At 42.7% G+C, this 18977-nt stretch overlaps 1 long non-coding RNA gene across 1 annotated transcript; it reads left to right on the top strand.

Moving 5' to 3' along the window:
* Positions 1–15358: 15358 nt before the first annotated feature.
* On the top strand, positions 15359–18392 carry LOC119571255. Its single transcript, XR_005228550.1, has 2 exons — positions 15359–15468; positions 18175–18392. It is a non-coding gene; the product is annotated as an uncharacterized LOC119571255 (long non-coding RNA).
* Positions 18393–18977: the final 585 nt, after the last annotated feature.

The raw sequence follows: 18977 nt of genomic DNA, 5'->3' as shown, positions 1-18977 counted from the left end.
TAAACTCAACCCCCCTTTCCCTAACATTAACTTAGTGCTACATGACCTTAGATGTCTAGCACTTTTATCTTGCTTTTAACCATTAACCATTAACCTCTAGCTTTTCTATTATGTACCTATAAACGGGGTACTTGCACTGTGGGAAACTCAGAGGGAAGGTTAAGAGGCTGGTTAGCTGGGCTAGCTGCATTAGCTAACATTGGCATGACGACGGGGACTTTTTGCAAAGTAGGAGGAAAAAGGGGTATACTTACTGGCCATTGAATCCACAGAAAGTGGCAAGGGTGCATGGGAGAGGGAAAACCACGACATTTGCCAGCCAGGTATGTAAACAACAATTACATTGTATTCTGCTAAGAGTTCAGTTCTATGGCATGTGCCATCTTCCATTTGGGGTTTCCTACCATGAAGGGGGGTGGTTGAGAGCAGAGTAGTTGGTGTGCACACCAGTTTTATAGCCGAGTAGCAACTCCTGGAAGTGATGGAGTGCCCAGGTAATTGCTAAGGGTTCGTAGTTATGATAAGGTGTTCTGCCATTTCCGGACCTGCTTGCAACAGGCAATGCGGAAAAGCTTCCCATCTACTATTTGGTGAAGCAAAAGCACCTAACCCCACATTGCATGCCTTTGTCATGAGCACAAAAGTTAACTTGAAATTGGGAAAGGGCCCAAAGACCAGTAGTGTTAGCTAATAATGCCTTCAGTGCAGAAAAGAATCCTTGGTATCTGTGGTTAAACTAACTGTAAATGTCATAAGGGGTTCTGCAATAAAACCATAAGCCTTAATAAAGTCTACAAAAAAACAAAGATGAGAAAGTACTTGGAGTGTGCTGATTTTGCTTTTAGGGCGAAACTCAATCATGTCTTGTTTCTTTTTTAATTGGGCAATATAAATCGGATTTTAAGTATGGCCTAAAAAAAACGAGCTTTGACTGAAAAAATGACAATTTCCCAGGGTTTATGGTGAGCCTTACATTTGCTAGATGCTCGAATACCACTAAGTACAAAGACAAACCAACTACTTGAAGGTGAATTACATAACCCAAAAGGTGTTACATAATTCAGTGTCATGCAAGTAAAAATGCACAAGTGGCTGGCTTTCCATTCTATGGACATTTATAAGAAAAACCCCTTAGCCAAGTCAAGAGTGGAGAAAAACTCGATTTCCGGAAAAACTGATAGTAATCCACCACAGGCCTGAATGTGACCCTCCATTTATCTGGAGTAAAATTTCCCCTTTACACATATCAAAGTTAAAAACTTTCTTTTCCAGGGTCATGTTACCCATAATGCCACAGATGGAAGTGTGGGAAAGATGCAAATCTAACAAAATAACTTTATCCAAGAAAAAAAAATACATTACGATTATTCAATGTACAGGGGAGGAGGAGGAGGTTGACTTTCATCTTTAGGTATGCATGATGATGTGGATGTATGGTGTCTGTAGGTTGTTTTGTCAGTTGCCAACTCCGTGAAGTGTAGAACTCGTAAGTGGCCTGTATCAGTGTTTGTTTATCCTATACCTAAAAAAGATGGTCGTTTGTTATTTTAGGATGTAGGTTTTTCTGGCCTGCTCAGGCCAGTTGTCTTGCCGCAGTATAGTGATATGGGTAAGATGGTTGGGGAGGGGGGATTGGCATGTTGAGGCAATATGATTGTGCCTGGTGCAATTAAAACATTGCTCTGGGCTTGGTACCCATTAGATCACCACAGGTGTGGTGGTGTAGGGAAGAGGTGCATTGTTAGGTCTGGGTGCAGTATGGTGTCGGTGCAAGGGAGGTTATGGGTGGTGGTTGTAGTGCTGATCCATTGGTCATTGTAATTTGCAGTTTTTGTCCTGTTTGTTGAGTTGGTAGTGGTCAAGTGGGGCGGTTGTGTGTTCAGTGTTTTGTTGATTGTTTTAGGCATAGTATTTAATAATTACCAATTTGCAGGATCTCTAGACTTTTTCCCTAACCGCTAGTGAGAGGGATGAGGCTGGGATTCCTTTGGTTAGATAGGTTATCCAAGCCATGTCATTTTTGTCTTCATATTCTTAATGGGACAAAGCTCATTTGATGACTACTGACTTCACCCATTTCCAGATCATGATTTGGAGTTGATTACAATAAGCATCATCGCTATGAAGGAAGCGAATTGCAGATAATGACTTGGGTGGCTGGAAGAATGCTCAGAAAACAGATTGAAATATCCCATTGCACAGGACCAGGGGTGCAGTTTTGAATGTGTCGAGTGTGTTCCTTATGTTGGAGTAGTTGTGTAAATGACACTCGGCACTCGAAACACAATGTTCGTTAAATTTTGGGTTGTCCCTTACACTAGCATCAAAGTTCCATCGAATTTTGTCAGCACTTTGAAGGTTTGGTGAGTGACAACGAGCCATATTGAGGTTTGCGTGGGAAGATGGTCAGAGATGTGGTTAATAGGCAGTCAGCAGAAGAGGGGATTTCGACAGCTTTATAGGTGTAAGGATTTCACATAAATGGTTTGAAACAAAAGTCCATGACAGATTAATCTTTGTTCTTAAGCAACGGAAATATGTCAGAAATTTTGCTGAACTGCATTCAAATCCCTCACCACCATTTCATGGGAACCCCAGTTATTCCTTACATACAGTGGGTAATTTAGAAGCAAAAATGAAATGCGGCATTTCACACCAAGAATATCCATTCTAAAAATAGAATAAAACTTATTTGTTTTTATCTGAGGGATTTATCATTTTATTCTCATCAAACATGACTTCAGCAACAGAGATATCTATCACTGGCTGTCTTCCGCAAAGTGACTGCTGCAGCTCAAGGTTGTGTATGGTATTGTCACAATGCAAACTGCCAGGATTTTGGTCAGCTTGAGTTGCTAGCTTCACTCGGGTCAGGTCATGCCTGCCGTCTATGGTCTGGAGCGGAACTGACTCTCCTAGCCTCACTCAGGTCGCCCAAGTTGACGATGATTGCTGCTAACATGGGTAATGTGGGAACATGTTATTCTCAGAGATCCATTGCCAAGGTGTCCATAAAGAATTCAGCATATCTTCTATGCAGTTTTGATACTGCCATTCCATACTACGCAAGGCATTCCTCCATGCCATAGAAGGTGAGAGGCCATGCTGAAGCAGGGGTAAGAGAGACTGTCCGGTACCTTCTCGATTATTACCAGATTAGCGAAAACTTGACCACAATAGTCGCAACTATCGACTGTGCGGGTAAACCCTCGCGATTGCGAGAGCTTCATGGTCCTCAAGACTGTATCCATGAGGCCAGTTTGACAGGGCTGGCCCTTTTGGCAGTCATGTTCTAGCCGAAAATGGGTTTCTTGACCGAAGTCAAGGAGTGCCTGGCATATGACAAGTGCCTGAATGAATAGTGGTGCATGGGGGGGGACTAGGGTAGGGAGGGAAAGGGTAACATATGGATGCTGTAAATAAGCCAAATGCAGGGGAAAAAATGTAGAAGATGTAAACTATTGAATTTTAACGGGTGGCAACACTAGTTGCTACATTGCTGGCAATAACTAATACTGTTTACACCTAGGGGTGCCATCTTTTTTATTCTCTACATGGCAGTAAGATATTACATAACACATTACAAACTGTAATCCCATTATTGCCATTCCTGCATTAGTTATGCATATTGCATAGTAATATATATGGAAATTAAATGGGGGAATGCTGTTGGAAGTCATGAAGTTTAGTCACACATGAAGTGCTGATATCAGGAATGGTGACATTCAAAATCAGCAACAGGGACATGAACGAATATATCTGGCCTAGGCTCATCCCACTTGACTGGCGGTACAGGGTTGGAAGTAGTAAAGGACAGAAATGTCAAACGATAGAGGGAATGAACATGACCTGATATTATCAAATAAGCACTGATTGATGATGTGACTTGTGGTGATGGCAAATGAGCAATCGTCCCTAAAAAGTGGCAATGGATGTGAATTGCAGACAAACATTCAAAGTAATGCCTGAGGGGATGTGTTCCTGAAATTAACTGGGGTGTGGTAATAGTGAGTTCTTGCCCTCAAGTGGTGTATTGTCTAGTAATCTATGCATTGGGATGTACGCCTCCCTGAGGTGTAATAAGTTAAAACACTTTAGTAAGAGTACTCTCAACGCCCCTGAAGAGAACCTGAGCTGATCAATCCAGTAGATTCATTTGAATCCATATTAAGTTTTCCCTAAATACCAATGAATGAACATGACCTTTTTTTCTATTTTTAATATCAAAGGTAGATTGGATATCTAAAATAATGCTGACTGCTGTGTCCTGGGAGAAATCAATAGAGTCTGGAGGTAACATTTATGTAATACATAAGTTTGTTCAGATTTCTTCTCTTGGGTACTTTGCACAGACAAGAGGTCAAGGAAATGGGTCTGCTTGGATATAGGGATTGGATAGGAACTTTTAGTCCAGGAGCTCGGGAGGATCCCTTGTGATAGGTTTAGTCTAAGAGTAGGTTGCCTGGTACCTGGGCAGTTAAGTAGAGAATGGTGTAAGTAATGACATTCTAGCCAAGGGCAGTTGCCTGATCTTTTAATTCCAAATCGATTATTTTGTCAAAGTCAGAGGGGTCAATAGTAGTTAAATTAAAATTTTATTTATTTTGGACTTTTCGAGATCTTTTATTTTTGTGGAAGTGAGTTCAACTGAGAATTCCCAGCCCATTGTTCTAGCAGCATATTAGCTTGTTCTTATGGTCTGAAACTATGGTGTCGAGACCTTTACCTGTCAGTCTATTAATTTTCCAAGAGTTTTACTATAGATAATTTGCAAGAATTGTTCCCAGTGTTTACTTGGGTTTACTAAATTGTACAAGTTTATCCGATGTCAAATAGCAGGCTCCTAAACTTGTGTCCCTTGGTCAGAATAGGTTCTTTAATCCACCTCTGTGGATGTGAGGCTGGGTGCTCTTTTTCTCTTCGATTTTTCGTAAACAGACCTGTGTGTTATATAGTAGTCAGTGACCACTTTTATCAAATCCTGAGAGATTTTCAACTTATTTCATAGGTGTGATACCAGTCATAGACATGTACATTGTGATGCTCCAGGCCTAGTGGGATAATTATTCTCAGCCTAGGTTATTAAGGGGATAAGTTGCTGTTTACAGTATAGTCACTGACGCACTCTCGCATGCATAACTTGCCTTGCTTATGAAAATTGGGTAGCGAACTAGCCAGAAATTTAGAGTATGCACCATATATATTATACAGTGAAAAATACCAAGAGGCAGCTAAATTTTTAAATGATGAAATTGAACATCAGTGTTCTGATTTAACTAATTTATTTAGCACTGTTATCTTCATATGTCAGCAACCATGGCTGTATTCACAGAAGAATATCCCTTAATTGAAGGTGCTATTTTCATCTTGGCAGCAGCAGCAAAAGGTTCTTGCACACAAATCTCATCAGTATTGTTTATGCATATAGAACTTAAGTCATTTAACCCAGGCTTAATACTACACACATTCCATGATATAAATTTGATGGTGCATTTATCATATTTGAAGTGTTTTATTAGGCAATCTCTACTTCATGTTGTTATATCCTCTAATATTATAGATTTTAGTCACAAACTTCATAATATAGATTTCATTACAGATGGTAGTCCTAAACTTTTAACCATTTCAAAGATTTGATCTTGGCTTTCTTCCATTTCTTAGTACATTCCTTTTGTTCGTCACTACTGTCAGGGCTGACATGCCCACTCTCGTGGGTGTCCTGACATCGATTCTCCTCTTTTAGCACTAATCTTAACATTAGTATTTTGATAATGACAATTTTTATTTCGATGTCCTGTCTCAGCATCCTTATTTCACTAATTTTAGTTTTGTTTCAGAGCTTACGTTTCCTTTAAAATTTCAAGCACATTTACATAGCTTTGATCAGCTGGTGTGACGTCCCTTCTGCACATGGTTGTGTGGGGGACTCCCCTGCCAGGCCTGTGGTCATCTGAGGGGGAGAGATGAAAGGGGGGTGTCATCCCCAATTCAGAGAATACTGAAGCTGTGAGGCCCGATGCCCTCTGAGGATCAGCATCATCTTGTATTGTGTAGTTCGATGGCCTCTGTCTCCCGACTCCCCAGCAGCCATGGGAAATCTCTGTGGCTGTTGACGTTCCACAGGGTTGGGAACACAACACACAGCCTGGAATAGTGTTGATTGTAGCACAGACGGCTAGTCCTATCCTGGCTTGGCTTGGCTTGGTGTGGCTGTCATTTTAGATGCTAAGATTTTCCAACAGTTATACTTGTATGACAAACATACCCTCGCTCCTTCCCTATGCATCTGCTATTCATTCGCATAATACGACCCAAACACCAACAGAAGTCATGCTTAACAAGTTAAGAGGTAGAGGATTGAAAAAAGTGTGTATGATATTCTTCCTGAACCTTATAAATTTCCCTAAATGCAATTTAGGAAATTATGATGCTGATTGTTAGGAAGATTAGGAACAATGGCATAATCACTGCAGGATGAGCAGCGATGTCTGTGACAGAGAATTTGATTACTGATTGAAATGTAACAGTGTCCTCTGCAAAAGGCTGATGTCTGGTCTTTCACCTCCTTGAATGAACAGTGGTGATAACCCCATTTATAACAAGAACACAAACATAAGATGAAGCTTGAAGAAATGAAGGCAATGGTGTTTAAGAAGTTGGGGAAAGAGAAAGATAGAGCATGTCCTGCAGTTCCCTCAAAATGTGTGGTACATCAACCATGTAATACGAGTTGTTTGTTTTATGTATGGAAAAGGTGTATGCTGTAAGCCCTAAAGTTAGATCACACGGGAATAATACCCGACAGCTGGGAGACAGTGAGGAGACCTCGGGCTAGTGTAAAACCGTGTGCATTGCTTAATAGAGAAGAGTTTTTACAGAGAAGGAAGATGCATTACACACATTACGGTACACAAATAACTCGTTTGTGCACTGCACAAATGAGTTATTGTCCATATGATTTTGTTGACCATATTCTGATAAAAGAAAAGTTTTTGCTAAAGTAGTAATATTAGAAATATTTACTATCCCTACAAGATCACCGAGTTTACTTATAACATTGCTGAAAGCAGAAGCTGATTCCTGAACATTGTATGGAAGTGTTAACAGCATGAGCAGAGAAGTCGAAACTGTGAGCTACAGATAAGCTTTCCTTATACTGTGCGCTTTCTTGACTACACATTCGAGATTTTGCCGATAATGAAGAGACCAAATGAAATACAACTCCACATCACGGATATCGAGGATAAGACCTGATTGAATAGGCTAATGTATCAAGACCCCCCCAATCCCTTGCCCGTTGTTGTCGTGGGGGGCTTAGGAGGCGGAGACTGGGACCCAATGATGGGGAACTCCCCAACCTTGGGACTCAGCCCTCGGCTCAACTAATTTTGCATGGTCTTTATTTTCCTTCCCACCTTTCGTTTCTGTCCCTTCACCAAACCCTTCTCCTATCCACCTCCTAAGGTGTGAGAGCCGTGCTGAAAGGATGAAAGGCTGACTTTGTGCCAGTTCTGAACGGCCTGAGGGAGCCATGGGCACGGTATTCCCCTGATTTAGTTATCTAGCCCTTACCCCTCAAGGGGACCCTGAGGGTGGACTGTTTTTATCCCAACATAATCCAGGCTTACCATGGCCAATAATGAAAACTTATCTCCACTATTAGGGGCAATGAGGCTTGCCCTTTATCAAATAGCCCCAAAGATGTAAACTCATCCGATTCCTGACCCCAGGCTCTCCTTTGACCACGGCTCCGAACACTGCAACAACTACCCCTCATCAATGCCTACTAGTACAGTAGCCAACAACCAATCCTTAAGGAACATTTCCACTCTCCCAGCATGCTCAACTTCATCACCTCTACCCCCAAACCTCCAACATCAACCACCCATCCTCCCTTATTAATACCTTACAGCCTTATTGCCCACCTCCCATAACACTACCTCCTTCAACACTACTCCATCGTCACGCACCCGCCCTTCGACTACCCCTATCACTACAACAATATTGAATACCCTCTTCAGCGCAGCCAAATGGGACCGATTTTTCGTGATCCCTCCCACAGCTCCCTACTCTGACAACACCCTTCTCTTCCAACAATGTCTCCAAAAACAAGTAGGTAAAGTCTCTTTCCGTAGCCGACCCGACCGCTCCCGTCTTGTCACAGTAACATCCGAAAACCAAGCTATAGCATTAACAAAACTAACAGACATGGTAACCCCATCCTTGCAGAACCCCATCCAACCCTCAATACTTGAACCGGAACAGTTTCAATCTCCCCAGCAAATTGCCCAATCTATGACAAAGATTGGTCGGATTGTGGAGAAGACCTACTTGCCTGTCTCACAGACTATGATGCAACGTCAGTACAATGCTACTCCATTCCCCCCAGAGGTAATCGAAAGAAACCCACTAACATAGCCAAAATTACCTTCCGTAGACATGACCTTCCCTTTAACGTCTATATAGGAGGAGAATCCCTCCCTGTTCGTCCATACCAACCTCCTCCACGTCAGTGCCAAAATTGTTGGCGTCTAGGACACCCAGCCAAACATTGCCGTTCCACAGCCAGATGCCCACTATGTGCCCAACCTGGCCATACCCGATCTAACTGCCCTGCACAATCACGCACATGTGCCAACTGTGGCGGCCCCCATAATGTATTTTATAGGGCTGTCCCACCTACAAATTTGAGTCTGAGGTAGCAACTCTCAGATTCAAACTTGGACTCACACTACGTGAAGCCAGACAAGAAGCACGTCGACGTGGTTTCTCTCTTACTCCTTACTCCAGTAATACTGCTCATTCTACCAATTCTCCTAAACCCACCCCCCTACATCTAACCCCCCTCTTCTACCTCCTACCTTCCCCAGTCAAACTCTTTTGCCATCCTAAATCCAGACACTCCAATCTCTACTCCCGATATTTCAATCACCACCACACCCCCAACACCTTCCCCTCTCCCTCCTCGCACTACCCGTAACAGACAGAACAACGTTCCACCCCCTCTTCTCCTACCACACAATCACCTCCACCTTCCTTTACTCCTTTGCTTGAGACACCAGTCCTCTCTCCCCCCCCTCACAAGAAATCCTATATCCCCCAAAACTCCCAAACCAACTCCTTAGAAGAAACCATTGAAATATTCAAGATTACCTAATGAAAACTGACACACCTCCAAATCTTACAACTCCTGCTCCTTCACACTCCAGTAACAGCTGATATCCATCCTCCTCCTAACGATATCCCCCCTACACCCAATCCTCCTACCCCTCCCAACACAGCCATCCCCCCCGACCCCAACCCCAACCCAACCCCTACCCCAACCCCGCCCACATTATCCCTCCCACCATCCCCTCTATCCCTTCCACTCCCTCCTGGATACACACGTGAATCCCTTATGTCACAAGTATCCCTTCCTCAGACCCTCCATCTCCTAATACCCCTCCTAGTAGAACACCAACTCCCACACCTCTCCCATCTCAGACCTCTCAGTCCTTTTCCCACCCTATAGCTGCTTCCCCCCTCAAAATCAGTAAAGTATAACTATCCTTCATTGGAATATTCGCGGTTTCCGCTCCCACAGACCTGACCTTCGTCATATCCTTTCCTCTTATAATCCATCTATTGTATGCCTTCAAGAGACCTTTCTAACACATCCTCCAATACCAATCCCCAATTATCATTTTGTCTCATCCCCACATTCCCTTTATGTCTCATCAATACTTATCAATCAGAAAACACCTTATTTTACACCTCCCTTTCAAACCAATGTCCCTTGCACAGTTATCCGTATCTTCCTTCATCGTTGGATCACAGTGATATCAGTCTACTTCTCCCCATCCCACCCCATTGACTTTGTTGCTTTTGAAAATCTAATTTCCAAACTTCAACCACCTTTCCTCATAGTTGGTGACTTTAACTGCCGCCACACTCTATGGGGTGATTCTATCACAAACTCCCGGGCCGATCTCTAGAGCGCTTCCTCTCCACAGCTGACCTTACTATACTAAATTCAGATCGCCCACACACTTTGATACACGCACGCAATCTTTTTCATGCATTGACCTCGCTCTATGCTCCCCTTCTCTTCATTTAGATTTCCACTGGTCAGTCTTAGACCACTTTCCCTATAGTGACCACTTTCCAGTTCTCCTTTCTCCTACTTCATACGTACCACTCCTAACTCCCCACGCTGGTGTTTTGATAGAGCTGACTGGCATACTTTCACTTCACTCTCTGCTATTCATACCCCTCCATCCTCCCTCACTTCCATTTCAGAAATGATACAGTATTTCACAAATACAGTCTTAAGAGCTGCACATACAGCTATCCCTCGAACCTCAAGACCATATACCTCCAAATGTGTTCCATGGTGGAATTCTGATTGCACTAAAGCACTTCGCTTAAAACGTGCAGCCTGGAACAGTTACCGCTACAAGAGAGGTACTCCAATCAACTATCAGCCCTTATCTCCTTTAAAAGAGCATCTGCCTATCTCCGTCGTACATCCGAATAGTAAAACAAATAGCTGGCGAAATTATGTTTCATCAATTACATCCTCTACTCTATCTCAAATGTTTGGCGCCGAATCCATAAACTATCAGGCAAACATCCCCCCCATCCTGCCCCTGTCCTCCATATTCGAAATACCCTCATTTCTGAACCCCTCCAAGTCGCTAATGAACTGGGTGATTATTTCAGCCAGGTCAGTAGTGGTTCTCACCTATCTTCACACTTCTCTTCTATTAAGACCACCAGAGAACGTACCCCCATTACCTTCACCCCATCCTCTGATGAGTCCTATAATGCCCCATTTTCTTCATCTGAATTCATTGCTGCCCTACAATCGTGCCGTAACACTCATGAAGGCCCTGACGGTATTCACTACCGTATGCTCCGGCAACTCCCATCTTCCTCCTTATCCTTCCTATTAAAAATTTACAACCACATTTGGACATCAGGAAATTTCCCTTCTAATTGGCGAGAAGCTCTTATCCTTCCCTTCCTGAAACCCAATAAATCGGGTACCCTTCCTCAAGACTATCGCCCCATCGCACTAACTAGCTGCTTGTGCAAACTATTAGAGCGAATGGTGAACTTCCGCTTAATGTGGTATCTTGAATCTCACAATCATCTCTCTCCTTCCCAATTCGGTTTTCGCCGTGCCAGAAGCACAGCTGACCCCCTTGCTCATTTTGAGACATATATTACATCTGCATTTGCACACCATGAATCCGTACTAGCTATTTTTTTTTATCTAGAAAAAGCATATGATACGACATGGCGGTACCATATCCTCCAACAATTGTCCTCTCTAGGCATACGTGGAAACATGGGTGTCTTCATAAAGTCCTTCCTCTCCCAACGCACTTTCCAGGTCAAAATCGCCTCTGCCACATCTTTCTTTCCCCAAATCGAAGGTGTCCCACAAGGCAGTGTGCTCAGTACCACTTTATTCCTTCTTGCTGTTAATGATATTGTCTCAGTTTTACCACCAGGAGCCCGGTCATCACTATATGTTGATGATTTAACCATCTATGCCTCTGGCACATCCATACCAAATCTCTACCATTTCTCAATCTGCAATCTCATCAGTATCTTCCTGGGCCACAAACCATGGCTTCCGCTTTTCTACCTCTAAATCTTTCTCCATTCTTTTCTCTCGCTCACGTGTAGGTCCTCTCCCCCCACTCTTCTTATATGGCACTCCACTCCAATGCCGTTCCTCTGGCAAATTCCTAGGTGTCATTTTTGACTCCAACTGTCCTGGCGAGACCATATTCTACACATTAAAGAAAAAGCTCTCCGCCGTCTTCGAATCTTAAAAACTCTCTCCCATATATCATGGGGCTCAGATCGCAAAACTCTCCTTCATCTTCATGTTACTTTGATCCTCTCCACTCTAGATATGGCATCCATAATCAACTCCTCTGCCTCAACTTCTCTCCTTGCCCATCTTGATACAATCCATCACTGTGGTCTTCGCTTAGCACTAGGCGCCTTTCGCTCCTCCCCAGCTGAGAGCCTGTACACTGAATCAGGCATACCATCTCTATCTCGACGTCGTGCCCTTCTCTCTCTCCGATGCTATGTTCGATTCCACCAATTTTCCCTCACTAAACTAAATATCCCACAACCCCTACTTCTTACCTTAGCTTCATCTCCACGATTACCTACTTCTTACCTTAGCTTATCCCCTCCCTCTCCCATTCTCTGTCCATTCCGTCCCTCCATGGCTCATACCTCACCCCCATATTTGCTCTTCTGTTTTCCCCGACCCACCAAAATCAAATATCCCTCCTACTGTCCTTCTCACACATTTCCTTGACCATGTCTCCACTCATTCCTGTAGTATTCACGTATATACTGATGGCTCCAAATCCACCTCCGGTGCTGGTTTTGCAGTAATCTTCCCAACTCGTACTTTCAAATACTCCCTTCCTCCTGAATCCAGTGTCCTTACTGCAGAATTGTATGCACTCCTTTTTGCTCTAAAACACATATACTCACTTTCCTCTTCCTCTTTTACAATTTTTACTGACTCCCGTAACTCATTAACTCTCATAAAGTCAATACACACCACCAACCCCCTTGTGGTTGTTCTACCTGTCCACACGCCATAAAACAATCAAATTTGCTGGGTGCCCAGCCATGTTGGAATCCCCGGCAATGAACAGGCAGATACACTAGCACGCCACGCCTCTATGTCCACATCATACCAACCACGCTTCTCACGTATCCCAGCCACGGATTATTACCCACACTTTAAGACCTTCTTGTATAATCGATGGCAATCTTTTTGGTCAAGCCTCCGCACTAATAAATTACATTCTGTAAAACTATCAATCTCCTCCTGGTCAGCTCCATTTCATCGGAACAGACGTTGGGAGACTGCTCTCGCCCGCATACGCATTGGCCACACCCGTCTAACACACTCCTATCTGATGTCAAAATCTGATCCACCCTTATGTTCCTTATGTAATGTTCCCCTTTCAATCCCACACATCCTATTATCATGCCCACGTTTTGAAACAACCCGTACCTCTGCTTTCCCCCATCTATCCTCCCTTCACCGACCTCCCAACCTATCAGACATCCTTTCAGAATCCCACACTTTCTGCTTCAACAACCTATTCTCTTTCCTCAAACACATACATATCCTTCATATAATCTAACTCCTTACCACACCCGACCCTAACCCTTTCACTCACCAATTCCTTTGCCCAGCTTAGACAACTAATCACTAACTCAACCACCTCCCAAACATTAACTATAGTGCTACATGACCTTAGATGTCTAGCACATTTCTCTTGCTTTTAACCATTAACCATTAATGTATCAAGATAATTTCTTAGTGGAAATCTTGCTATTGATCCTTAACTGATCTCTGTGATATAGTGTGAGCTGCAAAGTGTTGTGAAGTGGCAATAGTATAAAATGGGCCTCTTCCTAGCTGCTTTGGGGTAATCCTTCCTAAGTTCCTCCACTATAGCCCAAGGTGCATTTTTCACATTGTGTGGCAGGTGATGAGAGCCTCCTCCCACAAGGATCCAGGCATTGATAATACTGGTCAGCCAACTTCAGTGTGTCAGAGTGCTATCTGCATGGACCAATCAACAAGAAGCTTGCATTCTGCCTTGTTTTTAACTGCTACAACTCTATAGGGTACCACAAATAATGGGCCAAGTTTAGGCTGAACAGTATCATGTACAGGATTTTTCTAAAACATCTAAGGTGCAGCACTGACACTTTCCACAAAAAAAAAAATTGCTGGTACTCAATAATTTTACCATGCGAGCTAGTCAGGAGGGCCTTGCTGTTGACAAGAAACCAAATAGACAGCATAGTTGTCCTCATACAGTGGGTGTGGCTTTATCTCCATGAGTTTGTATAGCAACCCCTTGTCTTGCCCCATGAGAAGAGTGTGGCTATTGGCAAGAAAGAGTAGAAGGTAAAGTTGATGGGCAAATGGAAACTGGGGGTGAAGAGCGTCCCAATCATCCTTGCTGTCGTCCACCAGTTCATGCAGAATGGTGAGGACAGATCTCTTTCACCGTCCTATAATGCTATTAGCTGCTGGGTGGAACGGCAAAACATTCACCTGTGCAAAACTGGGTAACACCTAATTTGCAAACCATTTTCTGAGGTTCATTATTTTGGACAGCCAACAAATTTTGTGATGCGCGTAGTAGTATTCGAGGGAACTGCCACGAAATCAGTAGTGAGAAAAATTGTTCATGAGCATGAGGACCATGTGGTGAACCCAGATAGTCACATGCTTCCCTACCCTCATTACTAACCATGAGAAATAAAATTGGTTGCAGGTCAACTGCCCTGCCTTATAGATACCACAGTGCACTGTTTTATAAGATTCATGAGCAGACTAAAACACATGCAACTTTCTGGTACCACCGGGACTGCCAGGACAATCCTTCTGTGACTCTTAATTCACTTTGGATGAATTCTCCAAGTTAATACTCTTGTTGGGCAGTATACACCTCATCTTTTATTCAGCTTTTCCAAGAGAGGAACCTGTGAAGCACTTTAAAATGGCTGATGAAGGCAGACTAAGTGAAGGGGGAAGTCTGCAGCCTCATCCCACCTCTGAGGTTGCAACCTGTAACAATTGAAGCATGTGACAATTTCAGCAGTTGTGAACAGAATGTGTTCCATATGAGCCATTTCCATGTACCGTATGATGATATCTCGGAATTATAAGAGCCCATACAATTGCTAACATTTCCCTATTGGTGATTGTAATTTCTGTTTGCACTAGTGAGATCCTTACTAGCAAAACCAATTAGACAAATTCCCTCGTGCTCTAGCCCAACATTCTTCTCGACCCCAACCCCAAGGGATCCTCCCATAATCCCTGATGAACAACCTATACAAACGTGCTAACCCCAGGAGTAACTTTACCTGTGTCGCAATCGTGGTTCATGGTCCTTGATCAAAGGTGAACAAACCAAAATGTCAAAATGGACTAGCACCTGATAATTAAGTAAACCTGTAAGACAAGGGCCTTAAGATGACTAAACGTCAGAGAGAGATCATAAGACCCATAGACGATGCAAGGAACTCGACCCAGATGTATCGAATGCATTATATGGTCGGCTGTCCTCTACAAGGAGGACCTGAAGGAAATCTTATGCTTGAGTCGATATTTTACTCTACCTACCAATGTCTTGCAAGAGATAGTAAAGATTAGGAATGGGAAAAGGCAACAGAAGGGTCACCTAGTTCTGATGCCAAAAATCTCAGGATGAAACCCATGATGTTAGGCTCGGAAATAGCAGCACAGCACTGACCAAGGACTAGTCGACAGTTGAATTACCCATGCTGCAGCATACCTGCACTTTTTTTCCAGAATCTGATGCCTGTTGTGCGGGATCCTGTATGCCGGAATATACACAGGCTTAACTGCAGGTTCTAGAGTGATAGTGTCCAACCACATGCATTCTGAATAAGGTACGGCTTTTCGTGGGCAAAATGTCGGATTTGATTTAACAATTTACAAAATCTCCTTAACCTTGCCAAATGCAAATGGTCCTTGCATAGTCTTTGCTAATGCTGAAGGCAAGAGAAGACTGTGTGGGAAGCTCAAATTCAGCTATTGAAGATCCGTGATTTTGCTATCTATTAACCTAACACCACTGTCAGTAGTCATAAGGGCAGGTTTCATCACATGGGCTTGTGCACTCATATCCCTCAGATAAAGAGAGGCTGTGATCAGTGTGGAAAGACTTCCTTATGACTAACTTCGCCAAGTAATCATTATCAACCCACATGATCTTGCATTCAGTACACCAGCACTAGCAATACGAGACCGAGAAGACGATGCAACTCCACCAGAACCTAATGCATTTGTCCTCCTGGTTTGAAACTTGCTATCTCTTGTGCTTTTTTATTTTTTTTTAACTACCTACTTAATGCAAGCTCCTTCCCAGTTAATTTTTATGATAAGTTTGAGTGGTTGCCTTCTGATCCAGGAACCTCGTGCTCTGTTACAATATGAACAGAGTGGCCTTGCAGAGCACCCTCAAACACTTAGGACACAGCCAAGGTTTCAGTGCTCAGCTTGTCAAGTGTGAACGTGAGTTTTTTTACAGGCAGCTACCTGGGAGACAGTGCTACATAATACTGACCCCAGGAGGAGGCTCCAGATACGAGGGTAGGAAATGGGAGGGTTGCTTTATGCAATGATACTTGGGCACAGGCGAGGCACGCTGACTTCCTGCCTTCGTCTGCACTGGCAGTTCACTCTGGCCTTAGCATGAGTTCTACCACCCTGAACACTAGCTATAGTGGATGCTGATACAAGTTACAAGATAACCTCTATATTATCTGGCAGGTCCAGAGGAAACCTCAGTATTTTTTTCTTTATTGGGCAATAAACACAGGGTTTATAGAGATTCTTGTTTGTACAGTCATAACATGGGTGAAGTTATGGGCAGAGTGTTGGTGTGCATAGAGTCCTCTGAGCAATCTAACACCCGCAATTTTTCAGCATTTGAATTGAAAAAGAACGACATCTCTTATCGTCTAAAGACTAAGAACAGAGATGGAGAGGAAAGGCATTAAAACCTATCAGCTATAGGGAATTAGTCTCTTCCGAGAAACTCTGCCGAAAACAGCCCCAGTAAATGATGTATCTTACAAGATGGTAATGCATCTACCAGAGACTTGCCTAAAATATTTGGTACATCTTTATATTCGGATATTCAGGAAGAGCACAGTGCCAGAAAGCTGGAAAAAAAAAATCATTCCCACCCCAGGCATGGCTACTGCAATAGACCAATATCTCTAACAAGGTGCCTCTACAGATTGTTTGAGAAAATGGTAAACTTGAAACTAACTTGGTTCTTGAAGAAATACAATGTGCTGACAGAATTCCAATATGATTTTGGAGAAACGAGATCGTGTTGCACCCATGTGGGACTGGAATCTGCCTTTAAGCATCGCCTCCTGGCAGTTTTATTTGATTTCAGAAAAGCTTATGATACATGGAAAAATGCCATCCTAATGAAGCTATTTGAAATTGGCTTCACAGAGCCCTTCCCCTTTCATTAAAAATGGCAGACTAAAAGTTTAAGGTCCTGGTGGGTAGCAGCTTTACAGACCTGAATAATCAAGAGGATGGGAAGTGATTTCATAATTTCCATCTCGCACATTGTGAGGAACAGACTGCATAACACTCCTGCGGCTTTATCAGTTCTGATACACAGCATGCTGGACAGGTCAAGAGAGATGCTCGTCATCAACACCCAAGAATTTCAGTATTCTAGACTCCGTCCATAATGAAGCTTTACCTACAGGGACTAGATCTTCATTTGTTCATGTATCCTGAGAGTAGAGAGAATATATGTACATGATATATTGAACAAGATTGCAGAGAGTTCCAGATTCCCGTGTCATGACACGAGGTTGACCAGCGGAAATAGGTGCTGCAGATGAACGTTGCAGGCAATCTGCATGAAAGTATCAGTACCTACCTACTCTCCCGCCATGCACGCCTGACCCCCTTCTACTCCTCAGCCAAATCAAACGAGTGGAGGCAAACGAAAGAAGTGGGAGTTGTGCACTGGCAGTGTTTAAAGGAATGTGCGCTTCTGGCCGCAGAATGGAACTAAAGTAAATAAATCCATGTGGATGAACGAACAACGGGAATAAGATTAACAATAAAATAAACGAGAGAAGTTTTGTAGATTCTGAAATGAAAAGTAGGCAGATTTGGTAAAAATATTTTTCCAGAAACTGGTAAAAAAAAAAAAAAAAAAAAGCATGGAAATTTTAATACTAAGGGTTTACCAGGCGAAAAATTTTAATCTATCGCCTTCACCTCTGGAGTACATGTCGAAGAGGATTTTTTTTTTAGGGAAGCTTACATGTACGTGTCTGAATATATGAAATACTGATATGAAACAGCTGAAAGGGTTAATAGTATATCTCACATTTTTCTTACAATACATATGAATTTATTTTAAGTAATTAAACAATTTACATATGAATATTTCACTAGGAGTACTTTTTTCTATATAATTTTCATTTATAAACGAAGAACATTGCCTATTCCTATGCAGAAAAAAAAAATAAAAACCTCTTTTTGTAGTGCCTTTCAAGGCAGTCAAGAACAGTATTCTAGTAGCACTTTGTTGAGGATGTATCTCTTTTCAGGCAGGAATATGATGAATGTAGCACCAAATGTGTCCCTGGTCATACTGCATGTTTTACTATTGACGGCTGCCTGTCTGCCTGCTGCTTGGTCTCTACCAGAACCTCCAGACCTCGCCCACCTGGTAAATAGACAGGGAAGGGTTATGGAAAGTGTAGTGCTTGTCTATACTGTCTTTTTTGTATGTGATTAAGCCGAGAATAAAAACTAGCATGTTTTACAAAACCTTTTAATATATAATTGAGAAAAGTGCCTTAATATTGACATAAAGTTTATGCAATTTGATCCCGTTATATGGAATGCACACACACACCACACCACACCATGAGAGACCTTGAAAGCTGTCACCTACCTGGGACCAGGTGCTCAAATGCATTACGGCACTGTATCTCCTTAAGGCGCCGTGGCTTACGGCCGAGAGCTCCTACAACCCATACATAAAGCAAGGGATCCGCCATACTTATATGAATCAGGCACTGTAGAGTAAGGCAGGGGGAGAGCAGCCTTAGCGGAACCATAAATCACATTTTTGAGACGTAGAACAATTACTACCTTACTATTTGCATTTTGCCCAAATAGAAGTTGATGGACTAATAAATAAAGTAATGAATATGACCTTCCAGTATAACAAGTTGTATTGCCAATATGCATGTATCTCACTCCAACCCAAGTAAACAAGACATTACACTATAACTAGCATAAGTACTGTCTTTGCTTCAGACGCAATGCTTTTTGTCTTTATTTTTAATACTGTTTATATACTATTAATATCAATATTTTCATTGTGCTATCGTCGTTTCAGGAG

This window comes from Penaeus monodon, unplaced genomic scaffold (genome assembly GCF_015228065.2).
Source record: "Penaeus monodon isolate SGIC_2016 unplaced genomic scaffold, NSTDA_Pmon_1 PmonScaffold_5656, whole genome shotgun sequence".
In the NCBI taxonomy this organism is placed as follows: Eukaryota; Metazoa; Arthropoda; class Malacostraca; order Decapoda; family Penaeidae; genus Penaeus; species Penaeus monodon.
The sequence above is the reverse complement of the archived record's forward strand: the minus strand, read 5'-3'. Positions and strand labels throughout refer to the sequence as shown.